The sequence below is a fragment of the Camelus dromedarius genome, chromosome 22, assembly GCF_036321535.1.
Source record: "Camelus dromedarius isolate mCamDro1 chromosome 22, mCamDro1.pat, whole genome shotgun sequence".
In the NCBI taxonomy this organism is placed as follows: domain Eukaryota; kingdom Metazoa; phylum Chordata; class Mammalia; order Artiodactyla; family Camelidae; genus Camelus; species Camelus dromedarius.
The window spans coordinates 1160194-1179501 of record NC_087457.1 but is presented as its reverse complement, the minus strand read 5'-3'; positions in this window follow the sequence as shown (position 1 = coordinate 1179501).

The following is a 19308-nucleotide window of genomic DNA, read 5'->3' as shown; positions in this document are numbered from 1 at the left end:
CTATCATTTTGGGAAAAAATTTTGTTGTGTTATGTTGACAGGCCTTCCTAAATACATAATGAGAGGCACTCTATCTAACTCGGTTTTCCAGCTCAAACCTCCTTTAGCTTCAAACCATCTCTACAGAACTTGATTTTTATTTCAGGGTAATTGTTTCTAGATATAGCATGCCTATTCTGGCTAGCTGAATGAATGCTTCTCCACATGTTCCAATCTGGGATCTGAATGTGTTGGAAGCTGTCCTTCAACTACCTTGTTGGAAACAGACTTTCTTTGTTAGGATGACAGGCTTACCTATGTACATAAGGGGAGCAATCACTCCAAATCAACATTCCAGCACAAACTGCCATTATCTTGAAACTGTCTTAAGGAAACATGCTGAGAAATCAGAGTATGTGTTTCTAGATATATTTATGTTTTACATGAAGTTCTATGATTCATTTTGAGTTATTTTTACATAAGGTGTAAGACTTAGGTCAAGGTTCATTTTTTTCTATGCATATCCAATTGTCCCAGTACCTTAGGTTGAAAAGGCTTTTCAAAAGTTGCTTTTTGTATCTTTGTCAAAAATCAGTTTCCTGTTCTTGGGTGGGGGCTATTTCTGGGTTTTCTATTCTGTTCCATTGACTTATGTGTCTATTGACTAATATAAATTTTATGTAATGGTTCTAAATATTTCCTACTATACAATCTAGTCACCTGTCTACTGTAGTCTCCTGTTCATTGCTGTCCTCAACCAGGGACTCTTATCATTATGTTCCTGGTGTAAGTTTTTTGCTTTGGGGTTTGTTTTTTATTTTTGGTCTATAAAGAAGATATAGAGAATCTTGAATATTATTCTATTTAATGGTATTTTGTGAATTTCCTTGTGAAGAATTTAGTCTCTTTATTAAGCTTTCTTAGAGGGAAAGCCCTCAGCCTCACCATTGAGTATATTAGCTGTGGGCTTTTCATATGTATCATTTATTATGTTGAGGTAGTTATCTTTTATTCCTAGTTTGTTAAGGGTTTACATAATTAAAAGGTGTTAAATTTTGTCAAATGCTCTTTCTGCATAAATTGAGATGATCATGGGTTCCCTTCATCTTTATTCTGCTACTGTGGTATATTAAATTGATTAATATTTGTATGTTGAACCATTCTTGCATTCCAGGAATAAATTCCACTTGGTCACAGTGTATAATACTTACAAACGTGCTGTTAAATTGTCTGCTGATATTTTCTTGAGAATTTTCATCAGGGATATTGGTCTGCAATTTTTATAGTGTCCTTGTCAGGATTTGGTATCAGTGTAATGCTGACAGCATAAAATGAGTCTGGAAATGCTCCCTCCTCTTCAAATTTTTGGAAGAGTTTGGGGGAGAATTAGTGTTAATTCCTCTGTAAATGTTTGGTAGACTTCACAAGTGAAGTCTTCTGGCCCTGAGCTTTTATTTGTTGGAAGTTTTTTGATGATTGATTCAATCTCCTAACTAGTTTTGGATGTTTAGATTTTCTATTTCTTTATTGTTCAGTCTTGGTAGGTTTTGTGATTCTAGGAATTTGTCCATTTCATCTGAGATATCCAAATTTTTGGTGTACAATTTTTCATAATGCTTTTATAACAATTTTTATTTCTGTAAAATTTATTGTAATATCCCTTCTTTCATTTATGATTTTAGTTATTTGAGTCTGTTTCCTTTTTCCATAGTCAACTTAGCAAAAAGTTTGTCAATTTTGTTTATGTTTTCAATAAAGCAACTCTTGGTTTTATTGATTTTTCTCTGTAGCTTTTCTATTCTCATTTTGAGTATCTCTGCTTGAATCTTTATTATTAAATTTCTGCCACTAGTTTTGCATTTAGTTTGTTCTTTTTTAGTTTTTAAGTTGTAATTTGTTGATTTGGGAATTGTTCTTTTTTTAATATAAGCATTTGCAGGTATAAATTTCCTTCTTAGTACTACTTTTGCAGAATCCCTAAGTTCTGTATGCTAAGTTTTCACTTTCACTTGACTCAGTTTTCCTAAATTTTCTTATGGTTCCTTCTCTGACCCATGGGTTGTTTAAGGGTGTTAATTCCTCACATTAGTGGATCTTCCCAGTTTTTCTCTGCTACTGATATCTAGTTTCATTCCATTTTCATTTAAAGATTATTTGTATGATTTCAAACTTTTTAAATTTATTGTGATATTTTTGTGGCCTGACATATAGTGTAACCTGGAGAATATTCCATATATATTAGAGAACAATGTGTTTTGCTGTTTTGTGAAGTGAAGTTTTCTATATATATTTCTCTTAGATTCAACTGATCTATAATGTTGTTCAAGCTGCCTATTTCCTTATTGACCTTCTGTCTTGTTGTTCTACCTATTATTGAAAGTGTGTTATTGATGTCTCCTACTATTATTGTAGAGCTGTCTACTTCTCCCTGCAATTTTGTCAATGTTTTCTTCATATATTTAGGAGCTTTTATGTTTGTTACATATATCATTATAAATTATATTTGTATAACAACTCAATTGAAAAATAGGCAGGAGACCTGAATAGACATTTTGCCAAATAAGACATACAGATGGCCAACAAGCACATGCAAAGATGCTCACCACCACTAATAATCAGAGAAATGCAAATCAAACCCACAATGAGTCATCACCTTTCACCTGTCAGAATGGTCATCTAAAAGAACCCAAGTAACAAATGTTGGCAGGGATATGGAGAAAAGTAATCCCTCATATGCTGTCGGTGAGAATGTAAATTGGTGTAGCCATTGTAGAAAACAGTATGGAGGTTCCTCAGAAAGCTAAAAATGGAACTACCATTTGATCCTTGGTGTATATATATAGATACATATATACACACACACATACATAGAATGGAATACTAATCAGCCATAAAAAATGAAAATTTGCCATTTACAACAACATGGATGGACTTGCAGGGTATTATGCTTGGTGAAATGAGGCAGACAGAGAAAGACAAATACTGTATGATATCACTTATACGTGGAATCTAAAAAATACAACAAATTATAAACTAGTGAATATAACAAAAGAAACAGACTTGTAGAGAACAAACTAGTGGTTACCAGGTTACATTGTTTGTCTTTGTGTTGCTTTGTTAAGTGACTGTGCTAGTTTGTCATCATTCAGGGTCATCAGGGTGTGCTTAAATAACACATTACTCATAATAATTGAATCATCTTACTTTTTGGAACTCTTAAGAGTTTCTTCATTTCTAACATATGAGAGTTTTCTCCTGCACAGTGAAAAAAAAATTGACAATGAATATATGTATGTTCATGTATAACTGAAACTTGTGTTCTAAACTGGAATTTGACACAACACTGTAAAATGACTATTACTCAGTAAAAAAAAATTTAAAAAGAGAAAAAGAAGAAAAATAGAAACTTTTTTAATACAAAATAAAGCACTAAAATATAAAATAGAGGAAAAAAAAAAAGAGTTTCCTCCTGGATCCATCTCCCTGTACTCACTTGAAACTCTTATTTTAAAATGTTGCTTTATGGTTTGGTTTGAAGTTTCTAACCCTAGTCTGTATTAACTTTTATATCTTTTCCTTTTTAAAGTTTATCTGAAAAGAAAACTAGAAAAAAACCCCTCTGGCAGCTGTGATATCAAACAGAATTATATTACAATAAAAGTCTTACAAAAGATGAAATGCATTTTTAAACACTTGTAAACAGAACTTACCTGCATGAGGTATGGTTACTAAGCCTAATGTATGGATTTTCCTTGCTTCTGCTTTGAAGCCCATGATGCTGAACCAGCAGAGGTTGTTGTTGTTTTGTCCCTCCATGGTGTCATGCAGGTGGTCCCCCTATGGTGGTACAAAGAATGACCAGCAATACACCAGACAGGAGATCGTGTCTGGTGTGAAAGTGATGATCATGGCCTATGCTGGGAAGAAAACAGTAAAGGGAGCTTTAATTTAGAGCCTTTTTATTTATGGTCAACAGACAAGCCAGAATTTCAATTTCAGCAGTAGATTTTTTTTTAAGATTCAGAAAACTTAATTCTTTCCTGTAAACTGAATATAGATAGTGAATGTCTTAAAATCTTTGAGCAACTGCTTTAAAGTAGAATAGTTACTTTGCTTTTGGTCTTTAACTTAAGGGAATATCCAGAAGTCCAGTGGCATTTCAAAAGCAAGGGCTTGATCCATGCCTATTACATTTTTTAAGCACAGTAAGAATAACTGTAGACTAGGGTACTGTGGATAACTCAAGAGCTACTTGGATATGTTATATGAAAGTTATCAAAAATTAGAAATATCATGAAAATCAATCAACCTTGGAGATCAATTTGGTACAATTTATTCTTTAATAATGTAGATTTAGATAGCCCTTTTGTATTTGTAACACTTATGAAGATAAGTTGGCTTTATATAGCTCCTTTGTAGATAAATGATTAAAAATTTGATTTTTTTTATCATTTGCTTCTTAAAAATAGAATATTAATTGCATAAAATATATTTTCCTTCAAATTCATAATTTTTCCCTATACTATCTTCACTTGTTTAGATAATTGAACCCACAATCTGATTTATTTTAAACACTCAGTATTGCTTCTGTCAGTTGCTTTATTAGATAGCAAGAATTCTTTATTTTTTTAATAAAATGCACTAGCAGGAAACTATACTGGGATTCTTCCATTCACAGAGTCAAGCAATGATACCTGTTTTGTTAGATCAAGTGTCTAAGCCTCTCAACTTCCAAAAGATTACATGGACAAAGTTAAAAAAGTCATAAGTGATCAACTAACAAAATTTAACATGTTCCTTGATTAAAAGTATAAATATGGGTCAATCTTAAATTCGGATGTAAAGCTTTTATGAATTACATGAGTTTTCTCCAAAATTCTTTAATTTGGGCTTTAAACCCTCCAGTAAAAAACTGGTTTGAAGGAAGAAGAAAGTCGAAAATAGATTCAATCCAAATTCTATGGGAATAAACAAAGCTAAATGTTTCAGTCATTTTTTGAAGCAGAACAGATATGTTTTCTGCACCATATGATTTTAATAGTATTCATCTTAACATAAAGTTTAGACACCATGAGACCACAAGCCAACAAACAAGATCTCAGGCAAATCAAGAAAAACAACTAAGGGGATTTTCTATTGCAAAATTTCCCCCAACTAGAACTGTAATAGAGGAGAACGAATCTGACGCCATATTGGATCTGTTCCTTTACTTTGAAGCACTGTGCCCTGTTTTCCAGGCTTAATCTTGCTGGCTCTGCATCTTTTGTAAAACAACGTTGCCTTTAGCCTAAAACCTACAGGAAAGCCTATTCTCGGGGCTCTGACCTTTAAGGATGTTAGCACTTCTGCACTTAGGCAGAGATGGCAAGTTGCAAAATAGAGAATAACCGTTGTTTTGTTGGAGGTTTACAGGGACACCATAGCCTGACCCACATGGATGGCTACAAGAACAAAGAATGCCTGCAGCAAGAAGTTTGCACAATCAACCAAAACCCGTCTCCTTTTTAGTTTAAAAGGAGCCTGAATTCTGACAGGCAAGATGGTTCTCCAGGACATTTGTCCCCCATCTTCTTGGTCTGCCAGCTTTCTGAATAAAGTTACTATTCCTTGCCCCAAAACCTCATCTCCTGATTTATTTATTTATCACTGTTGGGCAGTGAGCAGAACAAGTTTGGCCTCGGTAACAGAACCAGCTTTGTCATTTCCTCTGATGTGAAATCTCTCTAGGTGTACACGTGCTTGCCTGGTGGTTGTGGTGGTGGTGGTGGTGGTGATGGTGTTGTTGGTGGTGGTAAGCAAAAATATTTCACTTCTCCTAGATTTCAATAGGCTAAATTTTCCTGTTATTTAATGGAACTCTAGACTTTTACATAATCACCTGCAGATGTGCTTCTGGAAGCTACAAAAATTCCAACAAGGAAAACAATTCTATTGTCTCCTGAAAAGATACTTTTCCTCAAAACTGAGCAGCTCTGAAATACACTGCGGGAGTACAGATAGATGAAGTGTGCTTCATTTCCCATGCTGTTCCAACACAATTTTCCACTTATATCAAAGTAAATTAAAATCAGCCTTCAATAGCAGATGCTCTAGCATGATACAATAATGTCAGTTTCACTTATTTATTGAGCCAGAGCAGCTTTAGAATAAATTATTTGATACCAAACTCCTGCTTGATGCCCTGTCTTCTCCCTGGTGGCTAATTTCTTCTTCTTACTTCCTTAAAGTTCTACTGTTATGGGAAGTTAGCCTTTACTATGCACATTTGATTGGGAAGGCACAAATTAAATATGTGAGGGGATGACATACATGTTTAATTCTTACTTATACATATATACAAGCACACAGGACCTGTGTCTTGGAAGATGTCATTTCCTAATGTGGGCAAGAGGATGGTCTATAGTACAATTAATGATCTAAAAGCAGTTTTCTAGGGTATAATAAAGCAATGCCTGAGTTATAAGGCAGAACAACTACTGGATATAGATCAGTGGCACCAATCAGTGGGTGCACGTGTGTACACAAACATGCCCATGCACATGGAGCAGCCTTGGAGACAATCCATCTGTGTTGATGGAGCAAAGCCATGCTAGGGTGATGAGGAAAGAGTGCCTAATACAATCAAACCAGGACAACTGAGTAATGGGTAATAGGAGTCAATTGAATTTTCTGGTTAGCTGAAGGTGAAACAAAAACACTTTTAGTTACAAATGTCATTGCTAAAAATTTCCTTAAAGCACGGGAGCCCGCTTTCCTGCCTTGCTTAGTGTCATATGACATATTAAACATGACAGATTCATACTTCTCTGAATGTGGAACTGGAAAGGCCTCACTGTCATATTTCTGAACATTAGTCTATGTTTTGCAGCACAGTGGATACTGAAAATGGGGAAATTTGAGTGAATGGAAATGGACATAATCTAGCAGTCATTGTCTGTGTGTGATTTGCCAACTTTCTCGAAAAAGTAGGGGTAGCAAGCAAATCAGATAAAGTGAGTGTTTTTGGGGTGGGGAGTCAGGTGGGCTGACAGCTAAGTGGTCCCAGGAATCTTGTTTTACTGTGTAAAATTGTGACTATGATCCAGACAGTGACACATTGTCAAATTCTTGTGCCTGTAGCTTTGATACCTGGCCAAGTCTGTGCAGCCAATTTTATCGATGGTGCATAATGAATATAACTAACATTCCCTGAGGACCAGGTTGTGTGACTTCCACGCATTGACTCACTGAATTCCTTAAGCACTCTTTGTGGTACATAACAGTCTTAAAATATGCAGCAGGGAATTATTCTGTTTACAGATGATAAAATGAAGCTGTGAACATTTGAAGCCTGGCCCGAAATCATGCAGATGGGAATCTGCCATGCTGGGAGATGAGCTCGGGCCAGACTCTAAAACCTGAAGTGCCCAGCAAGTCCCCTAACCCAGGAACCTGGCCCACAGCCACTGCCAGGCCCTGTTCTGTTTCTATGAATGCTCATGGGAAAATGCCAGGGACTCAGGGCCAGTGTGACTTGATTAAGAAATTCAAACTGCAACAGCCTTTTGTTGGGGACTGTAATCTGGGAGTGAAATTGGCAGTGTAGTAAGGGAGGAAACAGCCCTGGTTGTAAGGGTATTTCTAGGGAAGGAGGTTCCCTGATGGGCTGGCATGGGAATCTGTGGTTGTGAGCCCCCAGTTGCCCTGTGGGAGTGGAGGCAGGGAAGGAGAGAGATTCTTCAGACTGGTCATAGTCAATACAGTTTGTAAACAGCTGAGTTCTGTTCCCTCACAGCTCAGACACATTCAGGGCATGAGGATGCTTAGCTAATGAACAACAGTGTGTAGTAAAGGCCAAGAGTGGGGTGGGGAGGAGATATGTGACCACCCCCTGGAAGGACCTCTGCCCCAGGGGACCAGGAAGGTAATGAATGTTTGGGGATGCACAAAGTGTTTATATGGCCTCATCAGGTAGTTCCCACTTTAAACTGATAGTCTGGACTATATGGTAAAATACGGTGGAATGACTGCTCTTATTTTAGGTTCTACAAACTCTTAAACAGATAGATTTGTATCTCCATTATACAAGCACTGCTGGGTAACCTTTATATTCATGTTAGGATCAAAAGAGTGAGTACTTATTAATATTATTATCATGCTTCTACTGAATTAACACTCCAGCAACAGTATAATGGTCCCACTTCTTAACAACTGCCCCTGTAAGAGCCCTTGTAAGTCACAAATAATAATTATAAAGAAAATATATTAAAAATAAATTACAGTTACAACAACTATGTTATTTTTAACGATGATAGTGTTAGCATCTCCCTCTCATATTAAACAATACCCAACACTGGATTCCTTAGGAAGGACCGCTAATGAATTTTTGGACTTTTCAAGGTCTTCAACGTGTGAAGCCTTTTTACTCACATTGGTCCACCTCAGCCAGAATTGCTATTCCTTGCATGATGGGCAGCCACGATCTGATGTCCTGGCCTTTTTATGGCACCATGCATCTCTACTGGCTAGTCAAGTTTCCACGTGTCCACTCTGATTTCCAATATATTGTTCCCCAGAACTAACAGAGGGGGCAGTGGAAAAGAGGCCACAAATAAGGTGGTGAATCCAAGTTGAATAACTGTTGAAGGAATGGACACATATCATGGAGTGGTGGATGGATGGAAGGACAACATATATTCCTTTACTCCTGTAAAGAGAGGGAGGCAAATGGTGAACAAAATCCCAAAGAGAAAAGACGGTCATGGTAATAATAATGTTCAATAGTGAAAGAAACCAAACAAAAGGCAAATATAAAATCTCTGGGAAGACGACTAATTACAACCTTTTTCTTTCATGTATATACCCTTAATAGGAATAACATACTTAAAATTCTTTAACCAACCATAGTTATTTGCTGATAATAAACTTGGGAATCTTGAAGCATATTATTCATTCTCAGTGTTGAAATAATACAATCTTGGAAGATGATTTGTAATTGAAGATTAAAAAAAGAATATAGTGGAAGTATCTAATAATTTAAATAGAAATAAGAAATGTACCTTTGGGAAAGCTATGCATAAAGAATGTTGGAGGAAATATGCTGCAAATAGGCAAGTGAGCAAGCTCCCTTGAGTCTGGGAAGGTGAGTGAAGCACATCCAGAGAGTCTAAGAAGTTGTTACAAGTCACAGAAAGGTATGCAATTAAAGTGTCTTCATAAGCAAAATATCCTTCTTCAGGAATGTTTATATTGATATTTCTATGGTCTGCATGGTCACAGGAAGTGAAAATTATGGTGGTGGCTTGGAAGTTCTTTTCTCTTTGTCTGTAAATTACATGGCGTTGTTACAGATGGGGCAGCAGAGACCTGTGGTAAGCTGTTCCATGGGGTGGGGGAGCAGTTAGAAATGATAAGGCCAGAGATCTAAAAGACTTTTAGACCCTCCCCTCCTAACTGGCAGACCTTTAAAGTAAACTAGCACATGTATGCTACTAAGACAGTGGATGAGAGGCAAATTTATGGTCCCTATAGGGTTACTGCTCAGTCAAGGGATAGGGACCTCTCATGCCAGGAACGGCAAGACCGTTGATGGGGTGGATGGGTAGGAGGAGCTGACATTTGCTTCTGACCTGAGAGGCAGGGGTGCGTTGCAGAAAAGCAGACAGTGTTGGAAAGATGCAGCAGCTCCACAGCCCAGAAGGAGCTGTCATATTCAGGGAGGTCAGAGAGGCAAGAACCAGAGTTAGTGATGCCACAAAGTCAGCAGCGTGGCAGCAGTGATGTCAGTATCTGTGTCCATAACCCATCTAACCCTACATGAACTCATCTGCCTACAGGGGCCAGGTAAGTAACAGAAATGTGTGGACTGGGTGCACTTACTGGCAAATTGGCAAGTGGATATCCTAATGAAATGCACTGCTCACAATCACCATATTGGAAAGTGGGCCCCACACTGTCAGATCTCCTTCTCATTCAAGAGAAGCTAGAAATTAGGACTCTATTAGAAATCAACCCAGTTCAAATCCCAGAAATCATTTATAATGAAAACAATGGCACAGACTTTAGAAATAAATTAGTGAAAAATGTTAAGATGTTTCTGATAAATGAGTTAAAAAAAGAAAGAAAAATAAAGATGGTTGAATGAACAGTAGAATGCACCATACTCTTCATTGGGTAGACTCAAATTTGGGTGACATAGCACACTTTTTCTCCAAAATAAATTTAGAATCTGAATGCAAATTTAGTTATTAATCCCAAATGGATTTAAGAAAAAAAGCTGAAAGGTGATTCTAAATTTCTTCCAGAAAAATACACAAATATACAAGTAAAATAATGAGGAGGGATGGTTGAATTGGTAATATTAGGGACCTTCTGGAAAAGGATAAAGTAGGACCAACTCTAGGAGGTATTAATCTATGGTCATGGAAACAGTTTAGAAATAGTGCACTGAGATTATGAATGAAATAGAATACATTTCAAGAACAGATGTGGATATTTATGAGATTTCAGTAATATTATAAAACTGACACTTCAAATCAGTGGATTAAACTATTGGAGTAATTAGATAAATCTTTGGAAGTCCTGGTAGAGTGTCCTCACTTTTGGCATTAAAATAAATTCCAGATAGCTTTTTTTAATTAAAAACTAGAACACCAGAAAAATAACCCCAACATGATTTAATCTGTTCAGATATTCAAGCGAGAAGAACTTTCTAAAAAGCTTTTGGAACAAAGACCAACAACAACAAAGGCCTAGCAACTTAGCAAGGCCAGAAAAGCCCACTGTAAAACAAAACTAACCCTCACCTGACCTTCTCTCACGGCCCTGTAATGCTCTCTGATAATTTATACTCTTTATTCTTCCCTTTAAATTCCAGTTTCTTGGGGAAGTACATGCGCTGATAACTCCTCCAGGGCTCAGAGACCTGCATCCCCCACGGCCCTCACCACGGCACTGAGAGGGAGTTGCACTGTCGGTGGCTATGAGTTCCAAACCAGTGGGCGTTTTCAGTAACTGTTTATTTGATTAACAGGTAGCTTTTGCTGTGGACAAATATTTTCCTCTCTGTGGAATGTTCTTTCCCCTTGAATTTTGTTTTACTTAAATAAAATTAAAAAGCCCAGGCAGATATACACAGATCAGATTTTTAAAGGCTTCCTAAGTATAGTTCTCCTCAATTTCCCCAGTCTTGGCAATTAAAGGTCGGCTTTAGCTCTTGCTTTTTTGCCCCACACACCCACCTTTCTCACTATGCTTCTTTCAGTCAGTGTTCAAATCCCTCTTAAGCCAGGTTACAGTCTTCACTGTGTTGCTTCAACAAGTTTTCTCCCAACTGCTCTGCTATTCTTCTTTCTCTTGGTGGATTTCTCTTCTTCCATTTGCCATGTACATGGCCATTTTCCCCAGGGCCTCGTCTTCAATCCTCTGCCTGGCAAGACTGAATCATGCCGATGGACTCACCCACAGCTCCCCTGAGCTCCTGACTTGTGAATCCAGCTTAACAACGGACATCACCCCTCAGATGTCCCATAGACAATTCACACTCAAAATGCCACACACAGAACCATCTCCTAGAAACCATCTCCTCCCCTTAAACTCCTCCTGCAGATCCGCTCTCTGGATGGGTGGCTGGAAGGTCATCTCAGCAGCTCTGTACCCCGCCGTCATGCAGTCACCTCTGCAGCAGTTACCACTTCTGCCGCACATGTCACTATCCCTCTGCCCAGGGCCTCTCTGCAGGCGTGTGCCACTTGTCAGGGTTACCTGTGGTGGCCCCCTGAAGTAACATTTCCCCCAAATATGGGCCTCCCCCCAAAATAGTATCTTCCATTCTGCTGCCAGAATAACCAGATCTTCTCCAACATAAACATTATGCAATTCTCTTGCTTACAAATATTCCAATATATACTTGTTTCTATAAGGATACATAAAGTATACTCATCATGACAGAGGCCTTGTGTACCTGATATTCTCACCTGTGGATACTTTGTTCTAGCCCTACTTGTTCTTCAGTCTGGCCAAGCTTCTTCATGCCTGTGTACTCTTATATGTCTCCATCTCTCTGCATGAAGTGTCCACTTTTTCTATCACATGTTAGAGAACTAACTTCCATTCATCTTTCAAAATTCAGTTCAAATATCTCCAGGTCTAGGAAGTCCAATTTGTGTTCACCTGCTTAGTAATCCATCAACTACTCGCCATGCCTCACCTGGCCTGGGGAGTGCAGACACCAAGTCTTACCTGTCTTGGTCTCCCCAGAAGTTGATATTTTTTGGCATAGCAGGTGCTCAATGTTTGTTGGGTGGATAAATGAATGAGTGAGTAAAGAGATGAGCGGTCTACAATCCCCCCTGTTACTCAGCTGCCATTTTGGAAAGTTCATTCTGCAGAGACAAGGAAATCTCAGTGCAGGTGGTGGGCAGACAGAGCAGAGGTGAGGGCGTGGGGGAGACAGGCCTGGTCCTGGAGAGCGCAGAAGAGTTGTGGATGGGATAGCACTGGGGAGAGAGGGAATGAAGGGGGCGGGTGCAAGGAGATGTTGAAGAACAACTGATATTAACTGTAGTAAATTAAAAGGAGAACATATTATATGAAGGGAAGATCAAGTTAACACAGCACAGGTGGAAGAGGCAGTAACAGAGACAAAGAGGTCTCACTTCATCATTCACTGCATTTCACTTATGGCACCTGCCCTCTGGGAAGGCATCACCAAATTCTTGACAGACTGGTGTTTGTGTTGTGGGTGCTCTAAGTACAAAAAGTTATCTTATGGCTTCCAGATTTTAAGAATGATAGATTATTTCTCTTATGTCCCATGTCTGAGTTCTCAGACAGCTGGATCATTTGCTGGTGGGGGGAGAGTTATTGTGGTTAACAACTCATGATTACTCTAATAATCTCAAAGGACGGTAGGGAATTCACTAAAACAACTAAAAGAGAAATTTCACTCAAAAAATCATATGCCATATAGAATCTTGTGGGGGCCTTGAGGGTAATGTTACCACCAACTCATCTAAGAGTTGTACGTGAGTGTGTTGAAACTCCAAGCTCAAGTCACTTAAACATGTATGAGATCCAAGGTCCAGGCTGTGGTGCTCTGGACATGGACAGGAAGATGCAAAGCCTTACTACTGCCTCCAACAGGATCAGTCCAGCCGAGGAGCACAGTGGACACGGACACAATCACACACCATCAAGAGAAGAATCAAGTGCAATTCATGCCTAGAGAGGAGAGCAGAAAAGCTCTAAAAAGTGGAGGGGTTCCTGCCAAGGATTGGCAAGAATCCTTCCAGGTAGAAAAGCAGAGAAAGGTAATTCAGGAGAAGGAGAATAGGGTTGATGTCTGGGTGCGAGGCCTAATGAAGCACAGGTGGAGGGCTCCAGGATCACCTCTCAGAAGCTGTTCCCCTTCAGCAGCTAAGAGGTATAACTAAAAAGGCAGGTGGGGTGTCATTAATGATCACGGGGAAAACTGGGAGGAGGAAGCTGAGGTCAGGAGATCATCACCAAAGGCACATTATTTTAGAGGAACAAAAATAATTCAAAAAGCAATTGGAAATTCTATCTCCCATGAACCAAAAGAACAAAAAATAGGTTTCACTCCAGCGTTGAAAACAGAATAACAGACTGCCTACTCTCAGAAATGGATTGAATTTTCTAATTCATTATGGATTATTTAGATAATAGGAAAACTAATAAATCTGAAAAATCTCTCTAGAATTGATGTTACTCCATCCTGTTTTGCAGGGTAGGGGGAGGCTGAATTATTTAATTGGTATTTTAATGAGACTATAAAGTTCTAAAAATCCTATCAATTTCTCCCGAAAGCCTACAACTTTTCCTTTCAATTCCCTTTATTTGACTTAACTAGAACAATAAATTTTTTCCAAGGCTTTTTCTGTGTGTGTTAAAATAATAAATGCTATGCTGCCCCCAGAATGTTGTTGTTATTATTAATGCTGATAATAGCTCCAATAAGAAATATTTACAATTATGACTCATTTTGGAATAACAGGTCATTGTCTTATAGTCCTTTTGAAAATAAGCAAAATAAATGAACATAACTTCTACACCAGGGACTGCAGCTGCACCTTTAATGGAACCTGGTCATGAAACACAGCAAAAGCAAAAATGTAACTCAAATCAGTCCCCAGGCCACAAATCATCACTGACTGAAGATGCCACAAGATGACCTATCATTCACTGAGGGAACCAGATGCGTTTCCATGTATAATGTATATTTTTAAAAGCAATTATTTTATATATAGAATGTGATTTATGAAAAAAAAAACCTTCCTCTATCTCTAGACTTATAAACAGGAAGCACAAAGGGGTGCCTTTGCAGACATGAACCCTCATGCATAAATGCAAAGCTTATTGGCCAAAATCCTTTTCTGTCTCCTAAGCTTAAAAAAAAAAACTAATTCAAGGCAGTGGTGAGCTGAAAGGGCTCAGATAGAAAACGTGCACATCATCAGCTTTCTAGTAGATAAAAGTGTCCCATGCATAATAGAAAAGATGGCTTTTCCTATGGAAATCTATTTTAAGATACAACCATTTAAAGGCAACTGAGATCTCAGAACCAAGCTCAACCAAAGTGAAACAGAGCCCAAGCAAATGTACAGAAATGGACAAAGACATTGGAGAAGGAGGGGATCTGTGCTTAACCGATATTTGAGATCAGCAAGTTCATCCTGAATTCAAGCCAGTGATGTGCCATGAGGTCACTCAAGGAAACAGGCAGAAACCATCTGTCAGAAGAATGTGAAAAGGAACAATGTGAAAGGCAGGTGTGAGATGTTTAAGGGGTGACACTGTGAACCTTGCTGCCATGACGCAGGATGCTCTTGTGGGCTTTCTGCACAGGCTGGCGGGCTCACATGACTCTGTTTAGAAGGATATCAGCCAACAGCTGTGCCACACGGGCTACATGAATATTCCATTTCATTCCTTGGCAGTAAATCTTCAGCTTTGTACAACAAAAATATTGACAAAGATACACAGAGGCACCCTGTGTTTGAAAGCCTGACTGCATAATTGCATCTAATGGAGAAAAGCGGGCTCAGTTTCGGTATGATGGTCATTGTTTGGCTCAGTAACCGATGCTTCTGAGACACAAAACATACTCTAGTATAACTGACAGCACCGAAATCTCCACTGATGACTTACTCATTTCAAGGTATTCATAAAATAACTCCAGTTTGCCCATGGGCTGCAGATGGCAGTACCGTTCCCATCGTGGGGTGGTCTGTTCTGCTTCTGAAACTGCTGCACCATTAGATACATGACCCAGATGCCAAACAGATCAAATTATAAAGCAGGATATTATCAGACCAAGGTCATAAAAGTATTACTGACAGTTCAAGCTGAACACATCATCTTCCCAAGAATTTAATTTCTTGTTTTCAGGATAAATTTCTTTTTATTGCTGCCACCCTACTCCCAAACATTGTGAAAACTAGTCCTGACTACGTCTGTGTTTACCAAAACTGTAATGACTGCTAATTTATCTCCTACCTCCTTTTCAGGTGGGCATTTTAGCTTTTAGAAGATACCTTCCCTCATTTGTCTTTTTTTCCCACATTTCTCTGCTATTATCCACCATGGCCTTTCCAGTCTGAAAATCATCAGAGAAAATAAGTAAAAGAAAGAAAGACAGGGTCTGTGAGCTGGTGATAAGTGCTGTGGAGGAAAATAAAGGAGGACGAGGAATTTGTGGTAGGGAGGATTGGGGATGGTGCAGTGACCTGTGAATAAGGCAAAGAATGAGGCAAAGGGGTGGGCAGATAGAACAGTGATCACGGGCCTGGAGGTCCCTCACGCTGGACAGACAGCATGGAGACTGGTGTGGGCCAGAGCAAACAGGAAATCAGTGGTGGTTTTGGGGGTGGAGCCTAAGAGACCACAGTGAGGATGTGGGCATTTTTCCCTCTGTAAGAATTGGAGAGCCATGGAGGGTCACCGAGCAGAAAAGTGTTACTCTAACTTTGGATCAAACAGGTCCAAGGCCCTAATTTAAGCAGAATAAATCAAGGGTCAGAGAAGTGACATGCCGCCTCAAAGTCAGTGCAGAGCTTAAAAGAAACACAGCCTCGACTTACAGCCCAGTGCTCTGCCCCCTCCTGGATGCTGTCCCACAGAGCTGTCTCTAAGGTTCCCTTTTTTCCTCACTCAGAGGCTTGTGGGCCAACTGAATGCTTCCCCCTATTTCAAATGGCAATTTGTCCTGAAATGAAATCGGGGTTGGCAGTGAAACAAGGCATGGGCCTGTAGCCTACAGAGCTGTTGTCCCTGAAAGCAACAGCTGGCATGTGGCTTACTCATGGAATTCAGGAGAAGAGACAGAGCAACAACAGACAACTTAGCATCTGGCAAAGCTTCGGCTGACTGCACTGCACGTTTGGATGGATTTCAAATTTGGACAGAGAGACAGCTTCACACGAAAGGCCGGTGTATACACCGTACATGCACACACGTCTATATGCACACACACACGTACACACACAGAGTATGTGATGTGACTTGTAAAGAGCTGCCCCTGCTAGGTTTCCCACTGCCTCTGATCTCAGCATTAACCTTTCCCTGGCCATGCTCCCAGGTTTGCTACGAGATTTCTTTGCAATGGAACATGCCCTTCGCTTCACAAACTTTCCCCACTGCTTTCAATGACATTAGGGGAAGAGCAGGGAGCTCTGGGAAGTGGTGGGGTTATGGACTGAAGATACCCCTGAATCTGAATGCACACTTCATGGCTTATTTGTTATTTAACTTTATTTACATTCAAAATGCAATTGTTGCAGATCTCAGAAGATGATTTACACTCACTGCTATGGCAGAAAGTTGCGGTTAGTAGACCCACCACTGGATCCTCTTATTCAACACGTTCTTCCAATAATTCAGATATTACTGTATCACAAATGTCCATTTCTATATTTTGATATCTGCTTTTCAGTATAATTATCTTCCTTCTTTATTCTCTAAATCTTAAGATTTTAAAACATTTTTTCTGAGAAGTGGTCCAAAAGCTCTTCAATTATGATAAGTAGATAAAGAGATCCTGGAGATCAAAACCACATTTAAATCCTGAGATAAACTCAACTCTGTCATATACAAGGCTAGGTTTAGTCTGCAAATACCTTGTTTAGTAATTTTTGCATCAAACATCAAGGTCCTACTGTATAGCACAGGGAACTACATTCAAAAAATTTTAATAGCCGATAGTGAAAAAGAATATGACAAGGAATATATATATATATGTATGTATAACTGAATCACTATGCTGTACACCAAGAATTAACACAATATTGTAAACCAACTATACTTTCAACAAAAAAAGTTGAAATAAAATTGGGAGATGAAACTTCCACTGCCCAGGCTGCTGTCAGGATGAAACGATTCAGAGCAGGCCAGGTATTAGCAAACCCCCTAACACATCAAAATGCGGGATCTTCCTTTTGAGCAGCACAGGCTAACTGGCTGTGGCCACCTGTAAATAAGGCTGAAGTCAGTTAGACCCTTGGTTTGGGGACACCGTGGCCACAGTGTTGGGGGTCACTGCAGCACCTACGAGAATGACGGGGACAGCCTGCTGCTGATGCTGCTCCCCAGTATGCAGCCCAGAGTGCTGCAGTCAGGTCTGAGGTTCGGCCAGGAGCACGCAGCTCCACAGCGACTTGGAGCCTTGCGGTGCGGGTGGCGCTGGGACCGCGCTCGTCCATCACCCTTCCTGGCACCCAGACTCGGGAGTCTCTTGGGGGAATTTTTCTCCGCCTCATACTTCCTGTCTCAGCCTTTTGTGGAATCCGGTCCATGTCCCACGGAAACAGGGCTTTTACCCTCCAGGACCTAAATCCATCACGGTTTGGATCCAGGATGAAACTTCCATTCTAACTCATCTGGCAATAACTTCTTGTGCTGAAATTCTCTCCCCCGCCGATGGTATTAGCTCATATTAGAAGTCCCGACTTGCTTTTCCTTAGCTAAGACTCTGACCCTCTTTCTCAGTCTTCCTGAGTGGAACCACTCATCTGTCGCAGAAAATCTTGGGCTGTCGTCTACCCATCATTGTCCTCGGTCTTTTGGGTTTTCTGTTGGGTTATGGTTCTTGTGCAGGGATATCAATTTGCACATGTGTAGCACCTGTAGACATTTTAAAAAATACAGGCATTGGATCCTCCACCCTCTCTGGCCAAGGCTGGAAGCTTTCTCCCTCTAGCAGGGGTTACACAATCATTTGCTTGGGAATTGACCACAGATTAGCATAATCATAGTAAATTGCCCTTTACTCAGTGCTTGCCACGTGGCACTTTCTAGTTCATGTTGTCTTTGTACCTTCATTATCACATTTAATCTCTGCATTATAGATAATCACCATTTCTGTTGAGGACACTCCCACTTGCTAATCTTGAATACAAGTATATTTGATTTTCTGAAACTATTTCATTCCTGAGTTTCCTGTTCCTGAATTTAAAGAGTGAATTACAGACACTTGTACTTAAGATTCTCTTATTATATGTCTCTGCCTCATCCTCTAACCAAATCATATCTGGAGAAGAGAGATTTTCTTATTATATAGTAGTGCATACCCGTGGTGGAAAATGTAGAAAACATAAAGTAAGAAAATTACAGCCATACATTATCTAAACGTCAAAGGACAATGCTATGCCATTTTGGGCATTTAAATATTTTCCTTAATATTTTATCCTAAAATTACTCCAGGGCAAGTTGCTTAACCCTGGAGTCATACTAGCCTTTTGTCAAGTACAGAATAACATTCCCAGAAATGATCCCAATATCAAAATAGTTTGTGAGGCTGGGAAGGCCACAGGGATCTCAGCTTATTCTCTTAGTCCTACAAATAATGCTGTTAATTCACTGATATTATGCATTCGATGCCTGTGAGTCACTCACTCATCAGCTGGCTTGGACTGAGACCTACTATATACCAGGTGCTGATCCAAGTGCTGGGGAGACCCCAGTGGGAGCCTGGATCATGGCTTCACTGTCCTTCTTCATTTGCTCCCAGAATCCTACTCAAGAGCCCCACATGGATTTGGGGGATGTAGGCAGGTGAGTTATTTCATTTCATTATGTTCCTTTGGACATATTTAAATAGCATGAAAATAGTCGCTAACTTTGATAAGTTTTCTTTTCTCTTCCTATGTATTTTTGATGATGGGTGTAGTTTTGGCATAGCAAGAACTACTGATAGATATTTGGTATGTTAGGATTTAATATGAAAAAGTAAGAAGGAGACTGGCACCTTATACAAAGAGAAGAGGCAGTGAGGAAAACACAAGCCACCCTCGAACTTGGCTACCACTCAGCATTCCTGGTTTTCAAACAAGGGAA